The sequence below is a fragment of the Leopardus geoffroyi genome, chromosome A2 (genome assembly GCF_018350155.1).
Source record: "Leopardus geoffroyi isolate Oge1 chromosome A2, O.geoffroyi_Oge1_pat1.0, whole genome shotgun sequence".
NCBI lineage: Eukaryota > Metazoa > Chordata > Mammalia > Carnivora > Felidae > Leopardus > Leopardus geoffroyi.
Window position 1 is genome coordinate 36883121 of NC_059331.1, and position 13734 is coordinate 36896854.

Sequence of the window (13734 nt, forward strand, 5' to 3'; positions counted from 1 at the left end):
ACAAGCACCCCATAAGTCTAGATACAGGAAGTTACCACCACCCCAGAAAACTCTCTCAGGCTCCCCTGCACAAAAGGTGAGCTTGTTACTATCCTCTGTCACTGCAATTTCTGCTAGTTTGTTATCTGTGTGTATAGGAACCTCACTGTGTGTACTCGATGGGGAGTGAGAGTAAGTCCTGCTAGAAGCAGACACTGAAACAGAGAACGGTGAAAGGTGTATTAGGAGATACTAAGTAGGACAAGGTAGAGGGCGCAGGGTGGGCAGGGAAAGCATTCAAGCAGATGTCACACTTTTTTTAAATATATAATCACCATAGTCTGTCACCTCACACAGTCCTCTTCAAATTTCAAAATAGTTGTCATATAAGGCAGTGATTTTTACGAGATTTGGGGTTATTTCCCTAGGGTTTAATGTTTTCCTACATGCATTCTGTCTTCTGTAGTTTATCTGTGACCTCAGATGAACACATTAGTGTGTGGCTGCATCTGTGAGTCTATACGTAATGGAATATGACTGTCTTCACACCTCAGATGTAGATCTATGAATATACACATTCTCGTAATTATCTTTTCTCTCTTTGTCTGGTAGGTCCTGAGTTTTAATAGAAAAAGCCTGTCTTTGTCTTAGTGTTTAAAACAGTGATTCCCAGTCCCTGGGCTGAGGTGTTAACAGTCTTAGTTTAATGAACTTCCGTGACCGTCTTTTTTTGATGATCATTGTGTGGAGATATCTTAATTGAAACTGTGAGAAGGGTGAGTGGACACTTCCCAGACATTTTGCAGATGCATTCTGTATTCAATGTCTTCTTTTCATAATGTCCTTAGAAACAAATATTACCCCTGTTTCACAGAAAACAAAGCTGAGGCTCTGTGTAGGTCCCACTGAGAACTGGTATTAGGGCTGAGACAGCAGGAACAAAGGAAAAACCTTGGGATATTGTGAGAGAAGTCTGAGGAGATGGAAAGCTGTAGTCAGGGTGATGACAGGGGTCCAGCAGGGGTGGCATCTTGGCCAACCCTGAATTGTAGGTTGACCCACTGGAGTCTGACTCAGGCTGAAAGCCAGTTCAGGCACTCAGCTGACCTAGATCCTTTCTTCACTTTTAGTTTCACTGAGGGATATGAACTTAGACAAGCATTTCCGTAAGACCACGTTAAACTTCCCATATCTGCCGGGCATTTTTTCCCACAAATATCCAGAACCTTGAGAAAACCCAGGGAGAAAACAATCCATTTAGATGATTGCCTAGGTGCACTTTGGCAGCACTTACGTTTTGGAGATAAACACTGCATTGTGCACTGAGAGTGACCCCACATAGCAGCTCCGTGTGGACCTCATGCTCCCTGCTCAGGCTGTGGCCAGGAATGGCCTCCAACTGCATCTCACTGATCCCAGCACCCTCCCCTCTGCACCTCCTCAAACTCTGCTTACTGTGCTCAACTTCCCTTCTATTCCTGCGTGATGCGAGTTTCCCCTATTTTTGCACTGGATCCTTCACTGGTACTTCCACTATGGTGACCACAAGGTCTGTGTCATATAATGCATGTGCCCCCTTTCAGACGGGACACCTGAGGCACCTACACTTAGGGGTGCATCTCATCCTTCACGGAGCTCAAAGCATTGTGTCTGTCAGACAGTCACCAGTGCTCCCGGTACATCTGCCTTTGTGTAAAACTCCTCTTTCTTTTTGACAAGAGAAACCTACAGCTGACCTCATTACAGGGAAATGACACAGCCCATTGTACACTATGTCCTGAGAAACTTGAGATATGTGACACTGTCCTCAGGCAGGTTTGCAGTTGAATTGCCAAGCCCTCACAAGCATCCCTACATCATTCCCACCAAGTCTTTCATGAAGAAGATGAATATTCTTTACAAGTCCCTCATCCAGTTCAGGTCATCTTACCAAATGGAGTCGGTGGAGAGTGGGGGGTGGCTCATAGCCCAGGACTGATGATGAAGGACGGTCCAGGGGGTAGGAAATCCAAGGTGATCGTGAGTAAGGACGAGGCTCTCTTGTATACATAATGGCCCATATAACATAAATTAAAGGTATAAAGTTTCCGAGGCTGTGTCATCCCCCTACTCTTTCCGAATAGTAGGGTTAGGATTCTCATTTTTTTAGTAAAGCATATAGAAGCTGAGCCTCAAGAGAGAAGATTGGAATCCAGTTTTGACAGTAGACAGCCAGTCCAAGAAAGCCTTGTAAAAGCCTTGTAATTTTAGGTTGTGGGAGATTGAGGATGCTTTGAGTCTGCCTGGATCTAGATATTGGCCTTGTTCTGACAATAGGTGAGCTAAATGCCTAACCTGAGTTTGAGCAAACTGCAGTTTTTCTTTGGAGTCTTCATAGGCCTTTTAAAGCCAAAAGTTTTCACAGATGGATGCTGTCTTCGTGTGAAGAGGCATGAGGAGGGGAACAGAGAAGCAAATCATAGACACACTGTAACAAAGTAGAGCCTACAGAACACTTTCCATCATCCAAATCAGCCTTTCAGGTGTGTGGGAAACACGAAGCACTCTGTGAAACCCAGGGAGGTTACAGTCCAAATGTATTGTCATTCCCTGCAAGTGAAGGCAAAAACATACTGGCTGTCCATATCAACTGGAATGCTAAAAACTACAGCACATAGGTCAAGGATAGTGAAAACTTTGCTTTCAGTGGGAGTGGATGTTGGTAGAGTGTGAGGTTTGGGAAGAAGGGTATATCGAGGGATAACAGTGCTATTTATTTCTCGGAGGTCTTGGACAAAGTACTATCCTCAGCAGTTGGGTTTTCTCACAGGTGTAATAGAGGTGTTACATGGACTACTGCAGGGGATAATGAGGCCACGAGCCTTGTAACATTCTATTAGGGTGTTGATGCCTTGAAGGCCTTCTTAATTTATAGGATTTTGATTAATTCTAGGGAGAAGTTTTGCAGGATCGATTTGAATCTTGACGGGAGGTACACTGTGGATTCTGCCAAGATCAGTTGAAGATTTTTCCCATAAAGAGGATGGTAGCTGATCCAGTAGGAATAAATGATCAGTACCGCCAGACTCAGCGATAGTACCAGCATAGACACGGCACAGAAAAGGTGCCAAAGGATAATTTGTTTCCCCTTTTTGCTATTTTGGTTACTGTTGTCAAATTCTAGAATTATTTTTCCCTTTTGTACAAGAGAAATTCCAGCATGATATTTTTCTAAGAAATCTCAGTCCAGTTAATGAATAGGGGTCGAAGAACTAAGGAGAATAGGGTGTATATCTCTCAAAGGGCCTGGATCAAAGCAAGTAGGTTCAGAGATAGGAACCTGTTGAGATCTAATAGATCCCCACCAAATGAACTGTTTTTGTACTCCAAGGCTAGGGCTGCTTTATAGCACTGGGGTTAGTTCCAGCTTCAGTAAAGACAAGAGATATATTCATTCCCAATCTGGAAAGTAGTTTCTCCAAAGAGATTAAGAGTGAGGGTTGGGAAGGGCTCCATTGTTCCTTGGAATCCCACCATTGGGAATTGGGAGGACATTGAAAAGGTTGGCAAGAGGGCTGGAGGGTCTTGAAGCTCTTAAACTTATAACCATCTTTTTTTCCAATGTCCTAGTTGTTTCAGTCACAGCAGGAACTAGGCTTCTAGTTTGTGGGGGGGCTTTATTTGCTGGAGTTGAGAATTGAAAATTTAACAGTCTTTCCACTAGATGACTCATCTAGGGTCTGAGCAAAGTGGTTTTCCAGGTTAATTAAACCTGGAGTGGGCATAGTTTCCCATTCCATTCTTGGTTCTTTTAACTAAAAGGGAAAGATCCCAGACTAGCACATTAATAAACATAGATCTAAAGGAGGAGCAGAGTTTTCATTAAAGACAATTTGGAGTAAAAAGTAATAATCATTAACAGATTCATGAGGCTTTTTTTGGTAGAAGACTGAACTTTGTTTCAACCTTCTGGTTTAAGAAAAGCCATTAAAATTGCTCAATGGAAGGGCATCTGGGTGGCTCAGTCAGTTAAGCTTTTTATCTTGTTGAAGTCCCAGTAGTTCATTTTCGCTTTTACTTTCCTTGCCTCCAGAGACGTCAAGTTAGAAGTTGCTGTGGCCGAGATCAAAGAGGTTTTTGCCTGCTTTCTCCTCTAGGATTTTGATGGCTTCCCGCATTGCGTTTAGGTCTTTCATCCATTCTGAGTTTGCTTTTGTGTAATGTCGCTGTCTAGTTTTCCCAACACCATTTGCTGAAGAGACTTTTTTCCATTGGATATTCTTTCCTGCTTTGCCAAAGATTAGTTGGCCATACGTTTGTGGGTCCATTTCTGGGTTCTCTATTCTGTTCAGTTGATCTATGTGTCTGCTTTTGTGCCAGTACCATACTGTCTTGATGATTACAGCTTTGTGATACATCTTGAAGTCCGGCCTTGTGGTACCTCCACTCTTGGTTTTTTTTTTTCAGGATTGCTTTGGCTATTTGGGTTTTTTTCTGGTTCCATACAAATTTTAGAGTTTTTTTTTTTTTTTGTTGTAGCTCTGTGAAGAATGCTGGAGTTATTTTGATAGGGATTACACTGAGTATGTAGATTTCTTTGGGTAGTACTAACACCTTAACAATATTTGTTCTTCCAATCCATGAGCTTGGAATATTTTTCCATCTTTTGGTGTCTTCTCCAATTTCTTTCATAAGCTTTCTATAGTTTTCACTGTATCGAATTTTTACCCCTTCGGTTAGGTTTATCCCTAGATATTTTCTGGGTTTTGGTGCAATTGTAAATGGAGTTGATTCCTTGATTTTCTGCTGGTTCATTATTGGTGTATAAAAATCCAACCAATTTCTGTGCATTGATTTTATATCCTGCGACTTTGCTGAATTCATGGATCAGTTCTAGCAGTTTTTTTTTTTTTTTTTTTGGTGGAATCTTTTGGATTTTCCACATAGAGTATCGTATCGACTGCAAAGACTGAAATTTTGACTTCCTCCTTGCCGATTTGGATGCCTTTTATTTCCTTGTGTTGTGTGATTGCTGAGGCTAGGACTTCCAACACTATGCTGAATAACAATGGTAACCATGGACATCCTTGTCATGTTCCTGACCTTAAGAGGAAAAGTCTCAATTTTTCCCCATTGAGGATGATATTAGAAGTGGGTCTTTTGTATCTAGCTTTTATGATCTTGAGGTATGATTCTTCTATTCCTCCTTCCTTGAGGGTTCTTATCAAGAGAGGATGATGTATTTTGTCAGATGCATTCTCTGCATCTATTGAGAGGATTATGTGGTTCTTACTCTTTATTAATGTGATGTATCACATAGATTGATTTGCAGATATTGAACCAGCCCTGTGTCCCAGGTATAAATCCCACTTGATCGTGGTGAATAATGCTTTTAATGTATTGTTGGATCTGCTTGGCTAGTATCTCGTTGAGAATTTTTGCATCCATTTTCATCAGGAAAATTGGTCTGCAGTCCTCCTTTTAAGTGGGGTCTTTGTCTGGTTTTGGAATCAAGGTAATGCTGGCCTCGTGGAATGAGTTTGGTAGCTTGCCTTCCATTTCTATTTTTTGGGAAAGCTTTACATGAATAGATGTTAACTCTTCTTTAAATATTTGGTAGAGGTCCACTGGAAAGCCATCCGGCCCTGGACTCTTGTTTTTTGGGAGATTTTTGATTAATAATCCACTTTCTTTACTGGTGATGGGTTCAAAGTTTCTATTTCTTCCTGTTCCACTTTTGGTAGCTTATATGTTTCTAGGAATTTATCCATTTCTTCCACATTTCTCAATTAAACGGAATATAATTGCTCATAATATTCTCTTAAGATTGTTTTTTATTTCTGCAGTGTTGGTTGTGATCTCTCCTCTTTAATTCTTTATTTATTTGGGTCCTTTCCTTTTTCATTGTGATCAATCTGGCTAGGGGTTTAGCAATTTTGTTACTTCTTTCAAGGAACAAGCTCCTGGTTTCATTGATCTGTCCTACTGTTTTCTTGACTTTGGTATCATTGGTTTCTGCTCAAATCTTTATTTTTTCCTTTCTGCTGCCTGTTTTGGGCTTTATTTTCTATTCTTTCTCCAGCTCTTTAAGGTGTAAGGTTAGGTTGTGTATTTGAGACCTTTCTTCCTTCTTTAGGAAGGCCTGGCTTGCTATATACTTCCCTCTTATGACTGCCTTTGCTGCATCCCAGAGGTTTGGGGCTGCCGTGTTAGATCTATATTGTAAAAGAGAGGGTGAATGGTCAAAATTTCCTGATATAAGACTTATAAGTTAGGTGCCAACCTTCTGGCCTTTAAAGGGGCTGAGAAAAGCAAGTTCTTGCAGACTTGTCCTCTGAGGGCTCTTCTCAGGAAAAGCTACCTGTTAGATACTCATGCCTTCCTTATCCAGGATTGTCAGAGATGAAAAATCTTCCCCTTGAGAGGAAGGCATATTCAATGTATCTATTGACTAAAATGCTTCATGGTGAATTTGGTCTCATGAAAGTTCCATTTTCCTTGCAAGATTCTAAGCAAATAAAAAGAACCTAAGCAAAGTTGCAGACAACCCTGATCAATATATAGAAGTGTTCCAAAACCTAACCCAGGGTACTGAGGAAAGAAAAAAGACAGGCCATCCCTAACAAATGGGACTCTAACACTCTCTGTTTTTCCTAATACATTCTTAGTCCATCCTGAGCACATCCCTAGTTACTCTAACTGTATGTGGGGGCTTCTTCCTCATTCACTTCCTGGGTCATTGACTATGGTGATTAGAGCCAACTATCTCTAGTTAGTCTACCTCGGAATGGAGACTTTAAAGAATATTCCCAAGCCACTGCTGAAACTCCTTTTAATCGGGGAAAGTTCTCTGTCTTCTCTAGCCCAACATGTACTGCCTAATTCCACTTGGTGGAAAAACCTGGCGTCTGCTCATCTGTTCAAGTTGACAGACTTTAGGACCAGGAGACCTCTCTGTCTGCTCTCTGGGCTTTTATCTGCCTTAGGCTTTTAGACAGAATCTTGCCTCTTCTGCCTTCCCCTCCCCCTTCTCCTGTTTCTGCACCACCTTGGGTGAGGCCTGCATAACTGGCTGCTATACCATCCTCAGTGCCTCAGGCATCATTGGTTTCTCCTCCCACCCTCTGATGTCAGGGAGCGAAGAGCATTCCCTTGGGCCACCACTTCAGATCTCCCCACCAGTGTCCCAGGTAAAAACTGACAATAGGGAACAAACTGATTGTCTTTAAAGCGGATGCAAGAGAAACTTTGGTATTTAAATGAATTCAAGTTTGTTGGTTTAATTAAAAATAGAGTCAGCATTAAATAGAAAACTTTTTATTCTATCTAGGTTTACTGAAGGTCAAATTAGCTTATGTTATCTCTGTTGCAATTTGTTCGCAAAAGTGTGACTTAAAATGATGGTTAGTTCTTAAAGTTTTCATGGGTAATTGTTAAGATAGCTTTCAAAGTCTTTGGCAACCTGAAACTTAGAAGTTTTGCTAGCATGATAAATTGAAATTGAATTCATTGGACATCTAGGTCTTTTCCAAACGAGATAAAGTGCTAAAGCATTGATTGCTAAACATAGGTTTGTGCTTTTTACTTCTTATTGCACAGAAACAAAGGATATTTGGGTCTTTTGGAAAACATGCTTTTGCTTAATTGATAATTTTGCCATCTGCCGAATTCTGTAACAGTTCACAATTGGTTACTACTTAGTTTTCATTGGAGACTAAGGTTTCTTAAGAGTTAAAATTCTGCTTAATGTAATTAAGACTGATAAGAAAGTTACTATGTAGAAAAGTAGGATATATGTAAGGAAGATGTAAGGAAGGGGAATACATTTTTGTTGAAGGTAAAAGAAGGTAATTTTGTCCCAAATGAGACTGGTTGTTTGGAGAAAAGGGGCTTAGGTCACAATCTGAAAGGAAAGGAAAGTTGTAGAAGGTTTGTGAAGGGAAATCTTTAGAAATAAATTTTATACGTGCTCATGACGGACTAAGGTTAAAATAAATGGATTTTAAAAGTACACTGGTATAAGATTAAAATTCTGCCCTAGTATCTGTTAAAAAAGCAAAGGTTTCTTGGATTGTCAGTATGCTTTTGATTAAAAAAAAAAAAAGGTAAACAAAGGTTTTCCCCCCACTTCTGTCTGCCCAAAAAGATGGGGGAGAATGTGATTTTAACCAAAAAAGCAGGACAGCATGCCCTTTTGATTTGTTTTACTCAAGCCTTGAAATTTCCCCTCCTTTGATCCAAAGGCTGGGGAGATGGTGACAATGTCCTCGCTGCCAGACTCCAAATGCTCCATATTTGGGTTGTTTCTGTTTCGAACAGGAATGGATGCCTGTGTCATTTAAGGGATAGATCACTATAATATATAAAGGGCTTTTACTAGAATACATAGGAGCCATTTTGCTACACTTAGCCCAGTGTCCTCCAATTTGTAACATCCTAGATACTCTAAATGGCTAGAACACATTTCTGTGGGCACTGCTGAAAAAGGCAAGGAAATAGACCTCTACTTTGGCCCTTTCAGCCCTCTGGGCAGCCAATTTTATCCTTACAAAAAATGGTTTTCACAAGCCTTTTAAAATATATTTGTAAAGATGATTACTCTTGGGCCAAAATAAAATTAGTGCATCCTTCTAAACCAGGGAAGTCTTGCTTGGTCGTAGTCAATACCCCCAAAGTCCTGCAGGCAGAAAACAGAGCGATAGGAGAAATCAGGGAAGACAAGGTCAGTTCTTGGAGGTAGGGTCATCCTGGACAAGAGTGACTGCTCCCAGCACCTCACGAGACTGACAAAGCTTTTGGCTGCCAGTGGAGTAGCCAGGCAAAATGCAGGGCCAGGAGATGAGGCTTCTTCTCCTGTCCAACTATCAGGATTAGGACATGAAGCTTCTCCTGACCAGCTATGGGAAAATTAAGATAAGGGATGCCTCTTCCTCCTTTTCCTATAGATGGGCAATTCTCCAGCCAAGGCCAATACTCCTGTGGGATGCATTCTGAAAAGTTGGGATGATTTTGATCCATAAATTCTGAAAGAAAAAGATAAAGACAACTCGCTAATTATCATGGGGTTGGAGGCCCTATAGGGAACTTTTGGTTTCCTACTGGGGTCCAGGTAATTACATCCCAAGGTCCTAATTGAGACTATGACCATCCCATTAAGAAATGGTATTGCCACCACTTCCAAGCTTGTGCTTTAGAGACATTAAGGAGGTCTAAGGTTAAGCCCTTAAATTATGTTAAATTAGCCACTATTTTACAAACACAAAATGGGAGCCCGATGGCCTTCCTAGAGAGGTTTAGGGAGGCTCTCATTAAATATATGGCTATCTCCCCTGACACCCCTGAGGCTGAGATGATTTTAAATGACAAATTTGTCACTCATTTGCCCCCAGATATTCAGAGGAAGATGCAAAAATTGGCTATTGGCCTGGAAGGGACCCTGGAAGAACTGGTATGAGCTACCAATAGGGGACATTACAACTGAGATAAAAACAAAACAAAACAACAGGAAAGGAGCCTTAAGAAAAATGTGAGGCCTTAGTCGTGGCCTTATACACTATGTCAGGGGAAGATGGGCACCAGAGGCAGGGCCTGAGGTGTGGCCTGAGCACAAGGTGATTGCCTCCTCTCTGTAGACAGAGAAGGTGGGGGAAGGGAAGAAGAGGACTCAGAAGCCCCTTTTTGTCTTTTTAATCTATGCTTGCATCATTTAGATTGTAAATTGTATTTGGAGAGATATAATTAAAAAAAACTTTTTTTTAATCTTGATTTATTTTTGAGAGAGAGAGAGAGACAGAGTATGAGCAGGGGAGGAGCAGAGAGAGAGGGAGACACAGAATCCGAAGCAGGCTCCAGGCTGTAAGCTGTCAGCACAGAGCCCAACTCGGGGTCAAACTCACGAACCGTGAGATCATGACCTGAGCCGAAGTCGGATGCTCAACCGACTGAGTCATCCAGGCACCCCAGGAGAGATGTAATTTTTGATTCTTGATAGCATTTGGAAGCTTCAAAATACCTACTGAAATAGGCATCTCATTCAGTTTTGTCGATTTTAGAACCCTCGTTGTCCAGTTTAGCTTTGAGAAAATTAAGTTTGAAATGACTGAAAGTTCCCCATCATGGCCATTGAAGTTCTAAATTATTTCTGGTTAAGTCAGTCTATTTATTTATAAATGTGCATACAGAGAGGGACCATAGTTTTTAAACATAAAACCATCCAGAGTCCCAGTAGGCAGGATGCCCTCAAAGCATTTTGATGTCTGGGATCCCATTTCTTAGAAGGTTTTCAGGGACAGCCTGTTTCCAGAAGGAATCAGACCAAAGGCCAGCACAGTTCCAGAGAGAACAGTTGAGCCCCGAAAAGATCATAGACTGAAAGCTAACACAGTTCCAACAGGCAGAGTTCCAATGGGAACAGTCCAGTTGCAAAGGGAAATAGGGACAAAGGCCTTCACAATTCCTACTGGCACAGTTCCAACTGGAAAGGTCTGATATTGAAAAGGACTCAGACTGAGGGCTAGTCCAGTTCCATTTGGAGCAGTCTCATTCAAAACAGGAACTAGACCAAAAGCTAGCACAGTTCCTTTAGACTTAAGGCCAAATGAGTACCCTCTGAGATGATTAAAAAAAAAAAAAAAAAACCATCGTAAATAGATCTCAAATAAATCTTGGAGAACTGAGACATGAGGTGTGGAGCTTGAAAAACCGGAGAAAACTTGTCCTTAAAGCCCCAGCCAGGGTAGGCATGAAAGCAGCTCAGAAATGTCCATGGGTACTGCACCTGTTTGCTAGCCAGCTCTGGAGCAGTTGGGGTCTTCTCTGGAGCCCACTTCTGATCACCAAGAATTGTTAACCTTAAAAATAGAAACTGCCAGTTATTTTACCAGAAGAAGATGGCTTTATTCAGGAATGAAAAATTGTAATCTGGGACATACAAGCCGTGGCAAAACCATAAGCAAGTACAGGAAACAAAGTCGGGGGGGATGCTTTTTTTAAGGAGAAAAAGGGTAAGCAGGAAAGGCTGATTAAAAGTCCATTGGAGTAAAATGGTGGTTTGAAATGTGGTGGCTTCTCATTGTCTGAGCTGTTGCAGAGATGGCGGTGGTGAGGAAAGAGTTTCTTCCCTCTGGCTGCAGTAGTCGATTAGTATCCACATGCAAGGTCAAGTCTCTGTAAGGTCAAGACCTTCTTTTCCTGTTGTGTCTACAATTAATTTGCCATGGTAGGGTGGGAGAGCTGCCCCTACCAAAACATCATGTGTCCATTTTATAAGGTTTCCCATTACTAATTTTCACAAGTTCGTACATGCTTTTGATGAAATGTGAAAAAATTTTTGAAGGTTTGGGTTTGAGAGAGCGAACGGCTAAGAAAGAATTCTTGAGATGTCTTTGGTACAAAAAGGTGATTTTATTATAGGACAGGGACAGGACCCGTGGGCAGAAAGAGCTGCATTGGGATTTTTTTTTTAATTTTATTTTAAAGAGAGTGAGCACAAGTTGTGGAAAGGGGACAGAGGCAGAGAGAGGGGGAGAGAGAGAGACCCAAGGAGACTCCATGCTCAGCCTGGAGCCTGAGCTCTTCCTAATCTGGAAGAGCAAACATTAGAGAACCAGTAATGTTCCAAACAAAAGTCATAAAAATCATAATTTTTTTCAGTTCACTTAGTGTCATGTTAGTAATCTTTTGTTCAGTTTGAATGCAGCTTTTTAGTTCTAGAAATTGTTGCCCATTTCACTTTTATGATTTTAAAGATATCAAAAAGCTGTATTTGTTTTTTTAAAAAAGTTTTTATGAACCTCCTTGAAGATGAAACTCATTTTGCAAGTGACAAAAGACTGTAATGCACTTGACAAGAAAATTCAGTTATTTCTGTAACACAGAACACTTCAATAATCAGAATATCAAGTGATAACCTTATTATCAAAACATATTAAAACTGCAGGAATTTCACATATATATTTGAACAGTTACAGCATTTACCCAAGCAATACAACCTAAGGTTTATCATTATTTGAGAGTTCTTTCCAAGTAATTTAACATACCAAACAAAAAGTCTAATTAGTCAAAAAGACTTCATTTACAATTCGCATCTTGAGGAAGTTTGTTAAAACCCTCAGAAAGTTTTACATTTATTTATTTTGAGAGAAAGAGAGCACAAGTGGGGGAGGGCCAGAGAGAGAAGGACACCGAGAATCCAAAGCAGGCTCCAGGCTCTGAGCTGCCAGCACAGAGCCCGACACAGGGCTGGAACTAACAAACTGTGAGATCATGACCTGAGCTGAAGGCAGACGCTTAACCAAATGAGCCACTCAGGTGCCCCAACCCTCAGAAAGTTTTAAAGTACATGTCTAAATAGGATTATTGATCATTATAAAACTTGAAACTTAATTATTTATTTAACCAAGGTGCCATGAAGATTTTAAAGGCAAATATGTAGGGTTATATAGCTGTGAGTAAAACTTAGCTCCTTTAATATTGAGAAGTTTTAACCTTTTTTAAGTAACCAAAGACCCGATAAAGGCAAAACATATAAACTTTGGTTTTCTAGGGAGACAAAAGAGAAGAAAAAAACAACTTTGTTTACATTTTTTTTCATCGAGAGCCGACCAACAATCCAAGAAACCTTTGTCTTTTTTAACAGAGAGAAAAGCAGAATTGCAATCTTATACCAGTGTACTTTTTAAAATCCATTTATTTCAACCTTGTCCCAACAGCACATAAAATTCCTTTCCAAAGATTTTCCTTCATGAACCTTTTACAATGTTTTTTTTTAAAAATTCAGAGTTGCTTTCCTTATTTCCATCAATCTTAATTACATTTAGCAGAAGAATTTTACCTCTTAGAAACCTTAGTCTCCAGTGAAAACTAAGTAGTGACCAATTGTGAACTGTTATATCAGAATTTTTCTAGATCTGAAATTTTAAAACAGAGGTTCTTCCATAGTACAGTCTTTCAATTAAGCACACAGCACATTGACCAACAAACCCAAGTATCCTCAGGTTCTGTGCAAAAAGCTGAAAGCACAAAACTATGTTCGGTAACCATTGCTTTAGTATTTTATCTCGTTTGGAAAATACTTAGATACCAATGAATTCAACCCAGTTTATCATTTAACTTAGCAAAACTTCAAAGTTTTAGGTTACCAAAGCTCTTCATAGCTATCTTTACAATTACTCATGAAAACTTTGAGACACACGAAATTAACCATTATTTCAAGTCATCCCTTTGCTAACAAATTTCTAAGCTTATTCCCCACATAGCAAGCTTCTTTCACAAGGCAACCAAAACACACCTAGGATTTAGCTTCCTTTATTTGAATTTTTTTTATTTGACCAATTTTTTTTCTTCCTCCAAAATAACAAGATGAGGGATTCATCCCAAAAGAAAGAGCAGGAAGAAATGCTAGGGGCCTAATCAACACAGCTGTAAGCAAGATGTCTGAACTAGAATTTAGAACCACAATAATAGGAGTACTAGTGGGGGTGGAAAAAGCATAAAATCCATTTCTGGAGAGAGAGAAGAAATAAAATCTAGTTAGGATGAAATTAAAAATGCTAAAACTGACATGCAATATCAAATGGATGCCACAATGGCATGGATGGACAAAGAGCAGTGAATCAGCAAAACAGACCATAAAATTGTGGAGAATAATGAAGCAGAGAAAAGGAGGGAAACAGGCAAAAGAGCATAATACAAGAAGTAGAGAACTCAGTGACTTACAAAAAAAAAAAAAAAAAAAGAATATCTGAAAAATAGGAATCCCAGAAGTTGAAAAGAGAG

General features: G+C 40.1%; 1 protein-coding gene and 1 long non-coding RNA gene across 11 annotated transcripts in view; one reads left to right on the forward strand and one right to left on the reverse strand.

Moving 5' to 3' along the window:
• LOC123605856 (protein shisa-9-like) overlaps nucleotides 1-13734 on the reverse strand; it is a 153980-nt gene that overhangs the window by 47301 nt on the left and 92945 nt on the right. For 3 of the 9 annotated variants that reach the window (XR_006715937.1, XR_006715950.1, XM_045493522.1), the window contains one exon: nucleotides 10097-10808. The exons of 3 other annotated variants lie outside the window; for them this stretch is intronic. The gene's annotated coding sequence lies outside the window, so the exon portion shown is untranslated. Of the gene's footprint in view, nucleotides 1-7259; nucleotides 8982-10096; nucleotides 10809-13734 lie in introns of those variants that run through there. 3 more of the 9 variants (XR_006715936.1, XR_006715951.1, XR_006715943.1) reach the window with 2 other exon arrangements.
• Nucleotides 1-13734, forward strand: part of LOC123605860 — a 64363-nt gene that overhangs the window by 16477 nt on the left and 34152 nt on the right. The gene's annotated exons all lie outside the window — the stretch shown is intronic.